The following is a 19,691-nucleotide window of genomic DNA, read 5'->3' on the forward strand; positions in this document are numbered from 1 at the left end:
CCTTGCAGTCATCAACGGTAGGATGGGAACTATGGAATCCAAGATGTTGGAGATAGAGAAGAGTTTAGTCATATCTAATGCAGCTAATCCATTTGGCAGATGAGACAATGAGACTTTTAGAAATGGGCTGACACGACTAGAAAGAGCTGAGACAAGGATCTTGGTTTTCTGCTTTCCACTTTGATGGGCTTTAGTCCAGATTCCCCAAGAAGCAGATGCTAAGACAGGATTAAATATGTGAGACTTTTCTTAGGAGAAAATGGGGAGGGAACTGGAAAAGCTTGGGAAAGTTGGCAGGCCATGATGCAACTCTGACACCAAGTGAAGGAGGGGGTGGGGAGAGTTGGGTTGAAATGTAGATGCCGCGTAGCACAAGGAAGGCCTCTCGAGGCTGTTGGTGAGTCTTTGAGCCACAGTTGGCCATCACAGATAGAGGTTGGCCTTAGTGTCCTTGACACAGGAAGGGCCAGCCCATGGGAAGTGTGGCCTTAGCACAAATGCAGCCGGGAGTTCAGAGCTGAACCCCGTGGTCAATTATGCTCCCTGCGTGAGAGGTCTACGAGGTACATTCTCATGGCTGCCATACCTGGCATTGATCCTCTTCTCACCCTTTTGCACCAGCAATTTAAATTATACTCCTGTGTAATTTATGTGTGTTTTTATAGACAAGTAGGCAAGATAGGTACATCTTTGTGCAGGGACTGACCATGCAGTTGAAGCGATCGAGGTGCCCTTTGATGGGGAGGGGTCCAGTCATTGCACCTGATAGGCGTGGCCTAAATGTCAACCATGGAATCAAAGCAACCACATTACCCGTCTTTTCCACATTTGTTTAGGGGCAAGTCAACAGGTTTGCTGGGTAAACTCACTGACATTTTTTAGAAAATTGTATAAAGTGAGATCTTAGGCAAAGCCCAAAGGCAAGCATGGGGCTAATTCTTCCCCATTGCGTCTCCATACGTTTCTCTGCTTGCTCCCTTAAGTCAGGGCTGCAGGGCAGGTGTGGGGTGCAAACCTGTGTCCTGTGCTGTGGACTCTGCCCCTGGCGTGCCATCCAAAGAGCCCTGCAGAGCATCTGGTGAGACGTGGACACTCAAGCGCTTCTTCTGCCCAGTGACTGCTCAGCATTCCCCAGAGCCCGGAATCCTGCAGGCCCAGCGCCTGCGCCCCACGAGGCGAAGCGGTAAGCGTCTTGGGTTGGGGCTGGGCCAGATGGAAAGAGGAAGTCTGTAACAGCAGGCGCTGCCCCCTCCCTCCCGGTGCTCTGCTCCTCATGCCGGTGCCAGAAGGAGGGACTCATTGACTTCACATTCAATAAACATTTATAGCACAGCACCTCTGGGGGCCACCGTGAGCAACAGAACATGATTTTCATCCTCAGGTATCACCATGCGGTGGTGGATGGACTCCCACACAGAGAATGAAAACCAGGCTGATCGGGCAATGTGAGCGGAGCGAGAGCGAGAGCCAGGGTGCGCTCCCAGAAGCCAGAGGAAGAGTGCCCCGCTCAGCCGCAGGGCTTGGGGCTGACTTACTGGAAGAAGCCATGTCTGAGTCTTAAATGAAGCCTAAGTTCACTACTTAAGGAGGGGAGCCGGGAGGCGGCTCCCGATCTGGTGAACAACAATGTTGTGTGCAGTCAATCACAGGCAGTTGGTGTTGCTAGAACAGCAGTTCTGAAGTGTGGCCCCGGAACCCCTGGGGGGTCCCTGAGATCTCCTCGGGGCTCATGATGTCTCATGATCTCACGGATTTACAAGGGAGTTTTCCACGTTTTCCTATATGAAGTGGGATATCGTAACAGATTCAATGCAGGAGCAGATTTGAGAATCTAGCTGTTTGCTATGTAGCCAGACATTTAAGAGATTTGTAAACATGTAAGACAATACCATGCTTTTCACTATCTTTTTGTTTTAGAAAGCAACGTTATTTTTTATCAACTATACGTTATTTATTTAACATTTAAGGCACTCGTTACTGTTAGTTTAAAAGCAATTAATAAAATATTTTTTAAAATTCTCAGTTTAAATTTCTAATAGAATAAGCCATAGACACAATTTGTGTAAACAATAGCTCTTTGGAATCCTCAACATTTTTCATTTTTTAATTAAATTATTTTTTTACTATAGTAATTTTCATTACTGCTTTAACAATCACAAGACATTTTATCATGTTGCTATGACATAATTTATTTGACTGATTCTCTATCCCTGTGCTCTTAAGTAGTTTTAATTATTTTTGCTCACGGTATTCTGGCATTCAGTATTGTGAAACCGATAGCTAACAACATTTTGATTTTTCCTTCCAATGTGAAAGTATATTTTTTTCCTCCTTGATTCTTGTATGATCTGTTTGTTACTGTTTAATCTCTGGAATTTTCTCAGTCTGCTCTTTCTTTTTCCTTGTAAGTCATGGGTCATTTTGATATTCAAATTCAGGCTTTTCTCCACATAAGGGAAGCTTTGTTAGTATTCTATCATATTCGAATTCTCTCCCTGTCACATCGATTACTTGTGTTTGTAGCTCCTATTCAGTCCTCCACGTATCTTATTCCCTTTGATCCTTTTCACTGCATCCTAGAGCCATCCCAAGCTCATCCGCAAACACATAGATATAATTTTCTGAAAAATAGATATTGTTTTTCTTTCTACTGGCTCTAGAACAGTTTTTAATTTTTCAGTGAATTCCTCCTAAATTTTACAATTTTACTCCATGTTGCTGGATATATGGCCAATTAAAATTATATGTGTGTTGCACAGTTTTTTACAAACATGAAGTTTGCTAGAATTTCTTTAACCTAATAAAAGATAGTCACCATTTAATTGGCATGTTATTCACTTGCAGGGAGTATAATTATCCTTATCTGTGGAATTCAGGTGCATCCCGATTTTGCCTACTCCATTCAAAATCAGTTTGTTCAGATCCGCTCAAGGTCTGAAATCAGACCCCACTTCACACGGACAGGTAATGCTGCCACACGGGCATGGATGCAGCTAGAAGACATGAGGCTCCTGGGTCTGAGACAAAGTACTTTTCACTCCCACCAATAACAGTAGTCAGAGTATTAGCGTGTTACCACTTCCCCTAACCTCACTTCCTTTGGAAAAATATGAATAGGGCCAGGTGCTGTGGACCGAATGTGTCTCTTCAAAATTCACATATTGAAGCCCTAACCCTCACTGTGATGACACTTGGAGGTGAGGCCATTGGGAAATAATTTGGTTTATTTATTTTTTATTTTATTTTACACATTAAAAAAAACTGGAATCCTCGACATTTTTAAACAAGAGTATAAAGAGGTTGCATTACATTGCCAAAGGGACGTTGCATGCATGCTCAAGGATTTTGGGATGGAGAGATTATCCTGGGTTATCTGGTTGTGCCACAGTAATCAGACTCACTCTGTTCTACTGCCTGGTTTTTAAGCTCTCGTTTCTCCAGCCTCTGCCCGATGACCTGGTCCCTGTGCCTCTACATGGATCACATGCTCTTCTCCGCCAGCACTTCCCCACTCCCAGGCAGAGGTAACCACACTGTCCTCCCTGCTCCCAAAGTGGATGGGGGTGCCTCCCTGGAGGGCTCACCCTATCTCATATGTGCTTATGCACAGCTCGTTATGCTCCCAAAGTGGATGGGGGTGCCTCCCTGGAGGACTCACTTTAGCTCACCCTATCTCATATGTGCTTATGCACAGCTCGTTTCCTTCAGAGTCATACATAAATGAGATAGGATGGACCACAGTGAGCCAAGGCAGGGTTTTATTGACTTATTGTGCCATCCCAACAGTGTCCAGCACCATTTCGCTTTTGCTTAGCAACAAACCATCCCCCAAGTTTCGTGGCTTACAACAGCACACCTTTTCTTTAGTTCCAGGTTCTATGGGTTTCTGAGAGGCGCCTTCGGTTTAGGCCAGGGCAGGTGATCTTTGCTGGGCTCTTGCAGGTGCCAGTGGAGCAGACAGGCAGCCAGGTCGGTGGCTGGTTGAACTAGGATAGCACCCCTGACATGCCTGGCTGTCGGCTGTCTGTAAACAGAGACCCCTTGAGTTCCCTTCGTGGGTGGTCCTCCGAGACCCAGCCTCCGTCAGTTTGTTAGTCTCTAGACTGGAGACAGGCATGCTTGGCGCGGAATCCCATTGGAATCCCGTTTGATCACTTATGAGGTTTATGAACACCGGTCACATTGTCTTCTTGTGCCTCGCTTTCTTTATCTGTGAAATGGATAGAACAATACTTACTAGAAACACTGACTTCCGAGTCAGCCTCTGTCACTTAATCTCTGTGAGTTTGAGCAAATGAGCTCACCTCTTTGTGCCTCTGTTTCCTCATCAAATGGTGACATACTTAGCATACTTACCACTTCGGGGGGTTGTAAGGATCACGTGAGTCCATACACAAGAAGCACTAGAATGGTGCCTGGCACATGACGGGCACCGTGTGAACATTTGCATGAGGTACATTTCAGCTCCCATGAGTCTCACAACAACCCGGCTGTCAGCACGTGAGGTGCCTGCCTCAGTCCTACGTGAACTTCTGCAGGTGAAGTTCACAAGCTTAGGACAGGGAGGGCTCGCAAGCTTGCCTTTTACTTCCACACACCCGCTCTCAGGACCTGGTTCTCTCCCGGATCTTCCGTGAGGAATGTCAAAAGCTTTCATGCGTGTAGGAGATGCCCTTTAATCCCTGATAAGAGGAATTAAGAGAGGAGTACAGCCCAGCGATACTAAAGCATAGTGGGTTTAGGGTGTCACATTAAGGCTGTTCTGATCTCTCTGGTCTATGAAACACCCCATATCAACTATAAAATAAAATATTTACATTTCTACATACCTAGAAGTCCCGGGGGGAGAGTGGAGTGATTTGGTAAGTTCCCAAATCCATGAGGCTTCAGGGATTCTGCTTTTGCTTCACCCGATACAAGGCGATGCTTGACAGATTTCACGGAAAGCACATTTCTCCACGTAAATTATTCTTAGTTGGGGAGGGATGCTGGAAGAGCTTAAAGACAGGCTGCAGTGGCTCTTTGAGTGAATAGTCACACAAGCTTTTGATAACCAGAGCAGAGGGAAAATTTATATATATCTATATAAGATTTATTTTTCTGTTTATACAAAAAGGAATTTTAAAGTCATGCAACTTCTAAAAATTTCTGCTTGCAGCTGGTTAGTTTTCTGAGCCACCACGAAGATAGAGCTAACACCCTGCCAGGGTTTAATCAGACGCTGATAGCGGCAGCTCCGAAAGGGGGAAGAGGGGTCTGATTTAATAAGCTGACAGATAAGTCAAACACCCACAAACGGCAATTTACAGCTGCAAAGGGCAGTGTTTTCAAATCGCCCTGGTGAATTATAGGTTTCTGAAAAAGTAACTATGTCTCTGAAAAATTATGTTCTCTGGTCACGCTTTAGACAATATTTTTCTGGCCGCCTCGCCTCGCTCAGGTTATAAATAACACAGTCCTTTCTACTTTTCTTTCCCTAGATTAGCTGGTGGCCACCGGCTCCAGTTTCTGGGCTGTATTTGAACTGCGTCTGTTGGGCTGCAAGTGCACCGTCCGTCCTCCGCACGGCCATCCCCAGGAGACCTCGTGGGGTGTGGCCGGCAGCTGCCCGCGTGGGAGCTGAGTGGCTTTGGGGATCTTCTCTTCCGACCCAGTTCCCGTCTCTCTCCCCTACCTACGCTGTAGACCACCATGTTGAAAGGAAAGCATGGCTCTTTCTTGTTCGTTCATTCACCACGTTGTCAGCTTTTCACTGTGGGCCTATGACGTGGAGAGCGTGCTGCTAGGAGGTGGGCAGTGGCAGACACAGGTGTGCCCCGCAGAAGCCACCAGTTGTGGCACCTGGGACTGCCATCCCCGGCCGTGCATCTCCCTGGAAGACAGGGCACCTTTGTGTAAGTTACACCAGGAGCTTTCTCGGCTAGTGAAGGGCGCTGGTTAGGAGCACTGGGGACCCATGGGAGAGAGCTCTCTCTTTCCCACCCCTCCAAGCTCAAGCTCTAGTGGCATTTATGGTCCAACCTGATTCCCACTGCCTGGTATCGCTCACTGATTGTTTCCGATGTACCTATTTGGTCCCCTTGAAGATGGTACAAGTTTTTTGGAGTCTTACTTTTCCCTTTAATTCCTTGTATGGGTGGTATTGGACACTTAGAACTTAATAACCACTCAACAGTCGGTTGATGAATATGGACCTGGACTGGACAGATCCAAAAACTTAGAAATAAAAGGGTTCAGATACCAAGAGAAACTCTTGGAGACGGTCACTTGCACAACTCTTAGCATGCATCAGGCACGGACCTGCGTACTTTCTAGTCATTCACTGATAGAATCTTTACAACTCAATAAGGCGGGTACCGTCATTCTCATTTTATATCTGGGAAAACTGAACCATAGAGGGTGAATACCCTGATCAAGATCAGACATCTAGTTAAGTGGTAGGCCTGAGTTTTGAATTCATGGTACTTCAACTCAGGTTTATTTATGCTTCCACCATGATACTTTATCGCCTTATTTCTGGAGTCCAAAAGTGTCAGTCAAATGGGGTTGCCTGTCAAGTATAGTGTAGTTTTTATGTGATTCATTTCCCAATTTCCTCAGACTTTCCAGTTCTAAAGCCTACAGGCTTGGGCTTACATTTAGCTGTCTCTCATTTCCAGCCCCTCCCTTAGTTTGGATATCAGATTCAAAAAATTGGATCCAACGTGTCTATTTCTTGTGGAAGCAAAACTGTAAATCTTTCCGCATTTGTTACTTATCATTGCTCTGCATTAAAGTACAGTTTTGGATTTAAATTTCAGAAAGTGCATCTCAGTACCAAGAATTTCACGTGGAAATGGACAAGGGTGGGAAGTAACTGATACCCCTCCTTATGTTCCTGTAATGGAGGGAGATGTGTAAACACATTCAGGGCCCAGGGACGTAGTCCTGGCCTGTTCTCAGTCTTTGGAGGAGATTGTGGAATGCCATACCTGTGCTGATGCTGAGGACCAGAGTTCACACATGCTCCTGCCTCCTTAAAGCTAGACTGGTTAGCTCCAGACTTTTCCCTCAGTCACCACCTGATCACATTCTCCATCTACAGCGGCTACAGCCATCCTTCTCTGCTGCACCAAGTGCATCCCTGCTGGGGAGACCCGAGTAGACGCCATGGACAATGTCTGAGTAGCAGCACTGCCATATGCTCTCATTTCTCAATCAAGGCCCTTAGGTCAGCACAGCTGTCCTTATAAATCAAGTTAAAGTAGCATGGACGAGGGAAACGCATACGAAGCAATAAGAAAATGACTAATTGGATAGAAATATGGGTAAAAGATAAAAACAGGTGTGTTGGTCTGTTTGGGCTGCCATAAAAAACAGCAACAAAAAACCCACACACCACAGCCTAGGTGGCCTGAACAATGGAAATTTATGTCTCACATTTCAGGAGGGTGAGGAGTTCACGACCAAGGTGCCAGCAAGGTAGGTTTCACTCAAGGTAGGTTTCACTCCTCTCGTGGCCTGTAGGTTGCCACCATCTCTCTGTGTTCACCTGACATCTTGTTTGTGTGAACAGTAAGAGTCATCTTTCCGCTGACTCTTTCTTATAAGTACACTAACCCTATCAGATCAGGACCCCATCCTTGTGGTGGTACCATTTAACCTTAACTACTTTCTTAGCTGCCTCATCCCAAATTCAGCCATAGGCTTCAACATATGAACTTTGGGGGACATAAACATTTAGTCCATAACATAGAGCATTCACAAAAAGATTAATACGTATAGCCAGAAAACATGTAACACAATGATAGTATTAATTAACATTAATTTGGAGCTTACTGTATTCAAGCATTGTGCTCGCACTTGATATCTGTTCATTCATGGAATTCTTTTTTAAAAAAATATACTTTTACTGATTTCAGAGAGAGGAAGGGAGAAGGAAAGAGAGAGATGGAAACATCCATGATGAGAGAGAATCATTGCTTGGCCGCCTCCCCCACCCTCCACCCCCCACCCCCCATTGGATTGAGCCCACAACTGGGGCATGTGCCTTGACCGAGAATTGAACTGTGACCTCCTGGTTCATAGGTCAACACTCAACCACTAAGCCACACCAGTGGGCTCATGGAATTCTTATAAGAACTCTATGATAAGGTAGTTCCCATGGTTATTGCATTTAACAGAAGAGGAGCCCGATACATAGAGAAGTTAGGCGACTTGGCCAGGGTCACACAGCTAGGAAGTGGCAGCGTCAGAATTCAAGCTTGAGATCTGCCCTCTGAGCCTGCACTCTCCACAACTCTCTAAGATGCTCTGCCTTATTCAGAGGAACAAACTAGGACAATACACTGGTTTTTAGCCATTGGATTGATAAAAATGTAAAAATCTGATATAGCTAGTGCTGGCAAGAATGTGGAGAAAATGGCATTTTTACACACCTTTGATGCAAATGGAAACTTTTGAAGGGCATTTTGACAATACCTATCCAAATTAAATATGTGTGTGTTTATACTTTGAGCCAGCAGTTCTGCTTCTGGGAATTCACTTTATAGATATAGTTACAACTTATGCCAGGATAGCAGTGCCAGGGCATTCACTGCAGCATTGTTTGGATTCACCAAAAACCCGGCGTCAATGTGTCAATCAATGGGGCAGAGTTTACAGAAATTGTGATAATTTGCTGGAATGTGGGTCTGTGAGCACTGGTATGGATATGTCACAAACATATGCTGATATGTTGTAGTTGTTTGCTACAGCTGCCATACAAAATACTGCTGACCGGGCGGCTAAAAACAGCAATGTGTTTTTTTCACAGTTCTGGAGGCTGGAAGTCCAAGATCAAGGTGCTGGCAGGGTTGGTTTCCTCTGAGGCCTCTCTCCTTGGTTTGCAGATGGCCACCCTTCACATGGCCGTCCCTCTGTTCAAGCATGCCCCTGGTGTCCTTCATGTGTTTAAATTTCATATTTTTTTAAAAATGAGGACCCCAGTCCGATTGGATTAGGACTCACCCTAATGGGCTTGTCTTAACCTAATCACCTGTTTGATGGCCTATCTCCAAATACAGTCACATTCAGAGTTTCTGGCTTGATCAGTGGCAGGAGGCCTATTGATGTTTCCCTCTCTCTAAAAAAATCAATAAAAATAATTTTTAGAAAAAGTAAAGATGGGTAACCTATGATTAGTATAATCTTTTATGTGTAATTTAAAAAGATACATAAAGGCTGGAACATATATTGAAAATTTGTCTATTTAAGCTCTCCAAGGAACTTTTTTTTTCTTTACTGATTAAGGTATTACATATGTCCCCTTTTCCCGCCCCCGCTCATGCCCTCAACCCCCTGGTGTCTGTGTCCATCGGTTATGCTTATATGCATGCATACAAGTCCTTTAGTTGATTTCTCCCTCTTACCCCGACCTTCCCCTACCTTCCCTCTGAGGTTTGAGTATCTGATCGATGCTTCTCCAAGGAACTTTTAAACAAACTTTACTTTAGAGGTGAAAAACTGGATGAGCCTGGAGTGTGGCTGAGGGTACATTCCTATCTTACTTTTCTATGTTTAGTATTCTAATGGTGTGGAAGCATTGCTTTTTATGTTATTGTTCAAATGTTGGCAAGGGCTACCTAGATAGTGGGGTTATTTTAACTTTTGTCTTCAATTTTTTTATGGAAGCCCTTTATAAATATTATAAAAGTAAAAATATTCTAAAAGAAGAGCAAGAAGAAAATAGAGAGAAAATGGGCAGTATGTACATGGAGAACTTTTCTGGTTTATGGGTAACTTTTTCTTGTTTTCAGTGTGTTGTATTGATTGGTTTTGACAAAAAACTTCTATAAAGTTTCATAACTCGTGGTCCCTTCCCCACTTTTCTGGTAATTTTGATTTATAAAGTTTTCTTGAAGATTAACCTGTCTCATCCTTTCTCTTGACTGAAAATAGTTCAAAAATAGAAAAGGACTTCTGGCTATCTACATTCCATTGATCTGATTTAGGGATTAAGCATAGCAAATTATTAAAAATATCTTTATTGATGTCAGAGAAGAAGGGAGAGGGAGAGAAAGATAGAAACATCAATGATGAGGGAGTATAATCAATTGGCTGCCTCCTGCATGCCCCCACTGGAGATTCAGCCCTCAACCCAGTGATGTGCCCTGACCGGGAATCGAACCATGACCTCTTGGTTCATAGGTCAATGTTCAACCACTGAGCCACACCAGCCAGGCAAAACACAGCAAATTATTAATCACTGCCCACCTTCTGTTACCAGCAGGCTCCTGGGTCATCTTCTTAGATCATCAGTCTGTTCATTAAATGTCAAAGTGAATTTTACTCTTATTTCTTACATTGCCGATGCCTTCTTTCTTTTTTCTTTTGTAGATTTAAGAAACAAAGGAGCCAGCCGTGTAGTGCACGGAGATGGTTTGCAGAGGGCATCTCTGGGGCTGTGTGGCCTCATTCCTTTTTATCAGTTACCAGCCTCGATAAGCTCGAGTGTCATCCTGAGTTTCTCTTTCATTTATTTTATTCTCTACATTTTCATGATAAAACATTAAAATATACAGAAATGTAAAATGGAAAGTGAAATTCTATGTAATTTCTCATCCCAGAAATAAAAGTTTGGGGCATAATCTTCCAATGCAATATCTTTTACTATGATATAAATGGATACACCCCATACTAAAGCCTAAGGTAAAAAGAAAAATCAACAATACTGATTTTCTGTTTGTTTAAATTTTCCACATTTTTGTTCATCATGGTTTTTTTGGCATTACTTTGATTTTTAGAACATTACATCGAAATATTATTTACCTTGATTACTGAACTTTTTGGCACCCCTCTTAATTTTGCAACTGAGATGAACTCTGTTGTTCTTCTACCTCAGCCATCTCGTCCTAGCCTTGGCCCAGGAATATGTACATTATTATTAAAAAGCTTTTCCAGGTCTTGTTTTACAAAATAAAAAAGCCACACTATAATAAGAGGAGTTTACACATCTGCAGTACTTACTATATAATTCTACAGAATCTTTGTGCTTTCCATGTGTTAAGTCAATTCTCATAATAGCCCAGTGAGGTAGGTACTGCTTCTAACATTTCCATTTTGCAGATGGAAAAACTGAGGCACAGAGAATGAATGTGCTCAAGGCCACAGAGTCAGTAAGTTGCTGAGCTGGGGTTAGGACTCACGCAGTGGAGGTCCCAGCATGTCTGCCCTAACCTCCCATGCACTTCTCTCTCTCTGCACACTGTGTCCTGTCACATACATTTTTTTCTTACTCTACCATAGGCACCTTTCAATGTCAGTATGAAAGACTGGACTACATCTTTGAATCCCCAACATAAATAGTAAAGAAAAAAATCAACCGCAAGTCTCTCTCAGCAGCACCTGACCTCCCCTCTCTGTTAGCCTGTGGCCTCCCCCTACACCTGCCCTTTAGCTCTCGAGACCGAGTGGGCTTTTGACCATTGTGACAGTGGCTTCTCCTCTTTCATGCCAATGCTCTTATTTTGAAGATGATTGACTGGAGCCAGCAATCTGGCTGCTGTGTGTGCATGGCAAGCCACCTCCTTACGCTCAGGGAAACATTTGGAGCACAGATTGCAAAGCACCTGAATTTGAAATGTTTATTTCTTGGCTGGCTTTTATTTTCTTCCAACTATCAAAGGAACTCCGGCTGAAGTTGGCGCATTAATCACTTGTCTGATTTCATTTCTTAAAACCTAGTTATTTTTAAATGATAAGTAACATGATTTACTGCCCTTTGTGATTTAGAAACCTGTTCAGAATGCAGAGCGGTGCCTGCCTCTTTGTTGGCAGGGTCTTGAGATGCTTTTTTCTTTTGCTTTTTGTGATAATTAAATGCTTATGGTTCTTTCAGCTAAAATGCACGTTCATTATTGATATAGTTCATGTACTCGGAACCATTTAATTCAGGCACTGGTTCTTGCTAGCAAAACGCAATATGGTTGGCGTCCCTAGAGAAGTGGGCTGAGAGGAATGCCCTGGCCCATTCTGATTATTTTGCAATGTGCTTCCTTTCCATTTTTGGGGAGTTAGCAAATCCTGCTAACGAGGCCACTCATTCCATCCCTCCATGGCTCAGTTCCATGATCAAAGTCTGCACTTCGATCATGACTTTGCAATGTGGAATATTCATCACAAAGGGTGTGTGTGTGTGTGTGTGTGTGTGTGTGTGTGTGTGTGTGTGCATGTGCTCCTTCAAATCTTTTATCACTTACTATGGTTTGAGTAGATAGCAGACCAAGCAGGGGCAGGTCCCTTTAAGCACCAGGGGGTAAGAACAGAGCTTGAGTGCTTTGTGTGTATCACCGTGTGAGGGTGGTCAGGATAGACGTGGTGGGTAAGTAAGGTGGTGTTATGGGCTGAATTACGTCCCCCACCAATTACTATGTGGAAGTCCTAACCCCCAGCACTGCAGAAGGTGACTGTATTTGGAGACAGGGTCCTTAAAGGGTAATTAAATTGAGATGAGGAGATCATGGCCATTGTCCTTGTAAGAGGAGGTCAGCACACAGGCACACAAGAGAGGGGAGACTATGGGAAGACGCGGGGAGAAGACGGCCATCTACAAGCCCAGGGAAAGGGCCTCAGAAGAAACCAACCCTGCCAGCATCTTGATCTCAGAGGCCTCGCCTCCAGAATGGTGAGGAAGCTCATTTTTGTTGCTGAAGCCACCCAGTCGGTAGCACCTTGTTATGGCAACCCCAGGAATCTAATTCAGGTGGAAAGTGGGCAAAACAGGGTGGACCTTTGAAATGAGTGACATGCATTTTTGGTCAGGTGGTCAAGTTAAAGAGCTCCTTAATTTGACTGCCCCTGTAATTTGCCTACCTGGAAATAGACTTCCTGTCCTTGAATTGTTGTGATTCCCCTGTGTTATACTGAAGTAGCTTTTGTCGTCTGAATGGACCAAGTGTCCGAAGTGGTTGGAAAATCCAGTGAGTCACCTCTGAGGAATGGAATGGGCTGTGGAACACCGAGGAGCGAAGCTGCCCTCCTAGGGCTGCTTCTGGGGGAGGGCACCACACCCCTCTGAGTGGAAGGAAGAGAACCAGCGCTCTCACATCATAAGCCTTGTGCTAGGAGCGTCACATACATGGTCTCCTTTCATTTTTACCACAAACTTGCATGATGTGTCATATTCCCCCTATTTACAGATGAGAAAACTGAGGGAGGACATGGTGATTATAAGAACTTGTGACATAAGCAGATCTGCCTGGATCCAAACTCCATATTGTTGTGTTTTTTTTTTATTACACCACGATGCCTCTAATTTCTTTTCCTTAATGTTGTTGCTTTGGGCTCTATGACGGCTAATTTTATGTGCCTACTTGTTTAGTCGAATGCCAGTCTAGAAGTTGCTGTGAAGGTATTTTTTAGAGGGGATTAATATTTATAATCATAGGCTTTTTGTAAAGCAGATAACTCTCTATTTACTCTCTTCAATCAGTTGAAGGCCTTAGAACCAAGATTGAGGTTTCCCTAAGAAGGATCATCTTTGCCTCAAGACTGTAACATAGAAACCTGCCCGAGTTTCCAGCCTGCTGGCTTGCTTTGCAGATTTCAGACTCAAGACTGCAACATCAACTCTTACCTGAATTTTCAGCTTGCTGGCCTGCCCTACAGATTTTGGACTTGCTAGTCCTCACAATTGTGGTAGTCAGTTCCTTATATCAATTAATTTCTTCCTCCCTCCCCTCTCTCTCTCTCTCCCTCCCTCCCTCCCTCCCTCCTTCCCTCCTTCCCTCCTTCCCTCCCTCTCTCCCTCCCCTATTGTTTTTCTGCCACCTCAGGAGAACCCTGACTAGTACAGTACATAGTTAAAGTTGAGTCTTCAGCTTAGAAGGTAGGAAGTCTCATTATTACATTAGAGTAAATTAGCTGCTATAACAAAAAAAACCCCCAAATCTCAGTGGGTTGACACAGTATAAAAACTCATTTCCCACATATCATGATCCAGCAGAGTGTTGGCAGGTTGGCCTTCTCTAGGGTCATGAGGGAGCCAGACTTCTACCCAGTGGCTCCACCTTCTTCCAAGGGTCCTGGGATTCACCTTGGAGCTTCTGTGCCTGGCTGGGAGAGGAGGGAACTGAAGGTGGAGGCTCTCACGAGGATTGCTAGAGGTCAGGCCTGCAGGCAGCATACATTTCTCTCATATTCCACTTCTCAGAGCTCTGCCACATGGTAGTTTGTAGTTGCAAGGACACAGGGGGATGTAGTCTTCCTGGGAGAGCCCAGAAAGCAGAGGAGAAACACATATATTGGAGGGTACTGGCTTTTTCTGTCACACCCTACAACTGTCCACATGGTTGCAGACATGATCAGAGGAACAGTAGAAAAAAATCAACAGAATTAATGGATGTTTTTGAATGGGAACACAGAATATCTCTATATGTCTATTATTTTTAAAGTTAATCTGTAGATTTATAATTTTAATGTACAGATACATCATTCTAATAGAAATAACTAAAGTATCTTTACTATGGAAATTCACAAAATTAAAAAAAATTCATTTGGAAAAATAATGGAGCATACAGCCAGAGATCTTTGAGTAAGAAGAGCAGTTAGGGTGGGAAATCTGTTTCCACCAGATGTTAGAGAAGGTTATAAAATATTACAACTGATATACCACTTAACACCAATTGGTAATGGCCAATGCTGGTGACCTTCTAGAAAAACGAGTAAGCTCAGACTCTGTTGGTGGCATTTTCATTTGGTACAACTCTTTCAGAAAGCAGTGTGAAGAGATATGTCTCTATATATTCCAGGATCCATAAAAATGTTCCTACTCTTTGACCCAGAAATATTGACCCTAGGACTTTATTTCAAGGAAAGAATTCAGCTTTATAAAAAGCTATAAATATGCAAGGATATACTCATTGCATTACTTGTCTTAATAGGGGAAATTGTTGCTAAACTTACAAATGCCTAGCAATTATCTTTAGTGAGAGCCCTTGTCTTTTTCTAAATACCCAATGTCTCACCAGCTACCGGCAGGTAAAGTAAGAACAGAAAAATAGAATTTTGCTTTACATCGATGAGGAAAAGCGGAGGCAAAACAGGCCTGGCCTGTAACTGAATCCCTGTTCACCACCATGGAATCCTACTGTCCTTGTAGATCGAAACGTAAGTTTCCTTTTCTCTCCCCAGTCTGGGAAGGGCAGGATGCTCATTATTAAGACACTATTCCTAACACGAAAGAGCCTCAGTCCTGCTTGCCTTTGGTGGTTCTCATGGGGGAACAGAAGAAAACAACAGATGAAAGTAAAATGCAGCCTCACTAAGGTTTGCCACTGGCAACGGAGGTGGTCCAGGAAGGAACAACCAGGTGACGATGTGATCAGTGTGTGCGGCGATGTGTGCTCGTACAGAGACCCTGACAGGGCAAGATGCTCTGGCTTCTTCTTGTAAGTAGGACACCTGTTGATTTGCCTTTTGTCCTAAGATGTGTGAGGTGGAATGCTGGGCCCTTTGCTGGGAGCATAATGAGATGTGGGCTCTGGTCTCTCCTCCTCACTTCTCCATGGATCAGGAGCTGGTGTGCAGAAGCGAGTGGGGGAGGTACCAGTGCATTTGGACACCCCTGGGCCAGTAGGATGTTGGAAATAGTAAATCCACTGGGTGGTGATATTGAGCAAAAGAGGCCACGTGTGATGGGGATGGGGGAGGGGGAAGGATGTGGCAAAGTTGTCCCACCTGAGGTCCTTGTCTCGCTGATGAAAGCAAGGCTGTCTTTTCTTCAGCCCTCTACGGAGCGACCACATAACTTCTAAGCTTTTTCTGAGGAGTCACCCCAGCAGCCTGGCTATCCGATGTAATTTTCTAAAAAGGTTTCTCTGTCTAAGACACAAGAGGGAACAAATCTACCAAGAGAAATGGCAATGGAGACAGAAATCATCACAGCAAACACAATAATTACAGGATTGCCGAAGACACAATAACAGCTCTTTCCCAATGCCTCCCACTGTCCTGGCTGCACTCCCGGGGCCCCGAGGCCTGAGCTCATGACTTACTGTGGTCCCCGAACTAAGTGCGGGGCTGCTCCTCCCAGGTGGTTCCGAGAGCCTTGCCCGAAGTCTGGGCACGCACCCCCCACAGTGGCGGTGGGAGCTTTAAATAAACACAGCCAAAGGGAAGAGCGAGGGAAAGAAAAAGCCTGTGTCCTCACACAGCACACAACAAGGCTCCTTGTGGCTCAGCCCAGGGAGCTCCCCTCCCAGCTGTCCCAAACATTTTCTCTTCCAAGAAAGTACTTTAACAAATGATACGCCGGACAACAGGGACAGCTTTGAGTCACCAACCGCACAGTGAGCTGGAGGTTTGGGAAAGTCCCTTGATGTTGGGTCGAGGCAGGCGGCAACTTCAGGCTGGGACACGGTGTTCCTGTGGTCTCCAGGTGTGATCCAGATGCTGGCTTTCTCTTCTCTTCTTAGGAGAGTGCTGGCGTGGGCTGCGGTCAGCCCGGCCAGCCCAGGATCTGTGTGGATTTCTTAGCTTTGCCAGGTTTGCTGCTGGGCATTCTTTATTCTCCCCCTTCTTCTTTCCCATCTGCGTGCACTCTCTCTCTCCTTCCATTTTATTTTCATTTATTGAGCATTTATTATGCACATAATACTGTGCTGGACATTTAGAGATGGCAAAGAAGTAAAAAGCATGCTTTCACTTTCCAAGGAGCTGAGAGCCTGGTATTGGGAGATGGCCACCTAGACTAGGAGTTAAGAGTCCTTAGTTCCAAAACTTGTCTGTCACAGATCAGTGGTATGACCTTGGGCAAGTCACTGACCGTTGTTTGAATTTAGTTTCCCCATCTGTAAATTGGGGGGAGGGGTCATAGACGGTTATTGTGTCTTTTCCTAGACTTTGTTGAGTTTTTATAGTGAGTGCTAAATAAGTTGTGTATTTACTTGGTGAAGAGAGATGGCATTGCAGATTATTGGAGAAAGTTTTATGGAGGAGATGGGACTTGGGTTAAGCCTCAAAGATGCATAGGGAATATCAGCAAAGAGAAAACACACGAATCCAAAGGACTAGAGGCGCCTGGGAAGAGAAAGTTATGAAAAAGTTCTGGGGTGGAATGAGTGCAGGGGGAACTGAAAGGAAGGGGCAGGAGAGGCAAGTATTGAAAAGTAGATCTTGGATATGAGAAACCAAATGGCTTTCGCTTTTAAGCACAGACCACCTCACTAGTGGTGGTATTGTTGTTAGAACTAGAAGACGATAAAGGGAGTTGGTCTGATGAGGGAGATGCTGAGTTACGGTTCGTACGTGTTGAATTTGAGGTGGAAATAGGACATCTGTTGGAAATTTCCAGTATGTCTAACTAGCCCTTAGGAGATAGGTCATGAATGACCTTCAAAGACTGGGGGGTTGCTTGGTTAGGGGTTCATGCTGAAGTGATGAGACAGGATGAGCTTTGAAAAAAATGCGCGAGAAAGGAAGAGCAGAGGGTTAAGGAATGAAATTTGGGGACTATACACTCTTCAAGGAGAAGTCACTGAGGGAGAAAGAGGAACAATCAGAGACAGCGAGTGTGAGGGGGGACCTGGTTTCCAGGCAGGTGGGAAGGGATCTAGTACTCCCCCAAAATGAAGGAGGTGTGAGAAAAAGCTGCTGGGATGGCGAACAGATGGTCACTGTTGCACGTTGCTGATTTCGTTATTAGTTCTGTCTTTTATGGCAACGTCTAATGGGACGTTTAGCGAAGTTTGATGGAATTAGTTTCTCTAAGGGTCTTTTTGCTTGTGCATTTATTTTTAAGAGAAAACCTGAAGGAAATTGAGTTGATGTGTGGAAAAATTTTATTTTAAAATATTATTGCCAGATTTATGGTTGCTTTAGTGTAGTGACTACTTCTTAAACATTAGTGTCTAAGTTGAGATTGAATCATGTAAAATCTCTTAACTTTGGGGGAAAGGCCATGTCACAGGCCTCTTTGGATATCTCAATAAAATGTGATCCTTGTTCCCCCCAAAAATACACAGTCAATGAGCACACAAATAATATAGGTGCAGGTTCTCTAAAGCTCCTATGAGACCATGTACCCAAGTGGAGACCTACCTCTCAAACAGGTCCAGCTTCCTACGTTACACAACTTCTCTGTGTCCATGTTTCTTATTTGTAAAATAAAGGCAATCCTTTGTATAATTAAGATTGAATGAGCAAACACAAAGTGCTCAGAACAAAACATAATACATGGCACTCAAAATTGTTATTAATTATGATTATAATTGTTATGTTATTAGATGAAATTCCTCCATTAATGACTGTTCTCTGGACAAAGCCTTTTTTCCCCCCTAAAGTATTCACTCATTCACTCATTCTCTCACGCATTCACTCATTTCTTCTTTCTCATTTTCTTTTCTTTTTTAAATATATTTTTATTGATTTTAGAGAGGCAGGGAGAGGGAGAGAGAGATAGAAACATCAATGGTGAGAGAGAATCATAGGTCAACTGCCCCCTGCATGCCCCCTACTGAGGATCAAGCCCACAACCTGGACATGTACCCTGACCTTGAATTAAATCATGACCTGTAAATAGATACTTATTCCCCTCCCCACAAAGGTTTCAAAGTTGAGGTTTCAAGTATGAAAAGAACAAGGAAATAAAACTGAGAGCAAAAGACAAGTTTTTCTATTGGAAGACTTCAGAAGTGATTGTAATATGTTATATGCATTGAGGCCTTATGAGTTGGAATCCACTTATTTGGAGTTGAGAGTGGAGTTAAATCTTAGGGAGACTGAATACCAGCATCACCTCCTACCATTCTTAAAAACGGGGTTTATTAAAATAGTAATGCAAAGAACAAAGGGGACTATCTGTTAGATGCTCTGATGAGACTGGTTTTATCTCCATTATAGAATCCTGAAGCTCCGTAAAACCATTTGCTTACATTAGACTGTGAGCTACTGGAGGGTAAGGAGTCCATCTCCATCATTTTTGTGCCTGAGGCTGACTAATTATATTTATGACTAGAGGCCCAGTGCACAAGAATTTGTGCACTGGGGGGGGGGGTCCCCTCAGCCTGGCCTATGCCCTCTTGCAGTCTGGGACCCCTTGGAGGATGTCCACCTGCTGGCTTAGGCCCACTCCGTGGGGGATCAGGCCCAAGCTGGCAGTCAGACATCCCTCTGTCAGCCCAGCAGCCCTCGGGGGATGTCCACTTGCCAGCAGGGAGCAGACCTAAGCTGCAGTTGGACATCCTTAGTGCTGCTGAGGAGGCAGGAGAGGCTCCCGCCACCACCGCTGTGCTGGCAGCCATCAGCCTGGCTTGTGGCTGAGCAGAGCTCCCCCTGTGGGAGCGCACTGACCACCAGGGGACAGCTCCTGCATTGAGCATCTGCCCCCTGGTGGTCAGTGTGTGTCATAGTGACCAGTCATTCCCAGTTGTTCTGCTATTAGGGTCAATTTGCATATTACCCTTTTATTATATAGAATAGAGGCCTAGTGCACGGGTGGGGGCCGACTGGTTTGCCCTGAAGGGTGTCCTGGATCAGGGTGGGGGTCCTGCTGGGGTGCCTGGCCAGCCTGGGTGAGGGGCTGATGGCTGTTTGCAGGATGGTCAAGCCCCCCAGTGGGGACCCTCACCCCATGGGGGTTTGGCCAGCCTGGATAAGGGGCTGAGGGCCATTTTCAGGCTGCCCCAACCCCCTTCAGGGATGGGGGTCCCCACTGGGGTGCCTGGCCAGCCTGG

This window comes from Myotis brandtii, unplaced genomic scaffold (assembly GCF_000412655.1).
Source record: "Myotis brandtii unplaced genomic scaffold, ASM41265v1 scaffold1137, whole genome shotgun sequence".
NCBI lineage: Eukaryota > Metazoa > Chordata > Mammalia > Chiroptera > Vespertilionidae > Myotis > Myotis brandtii.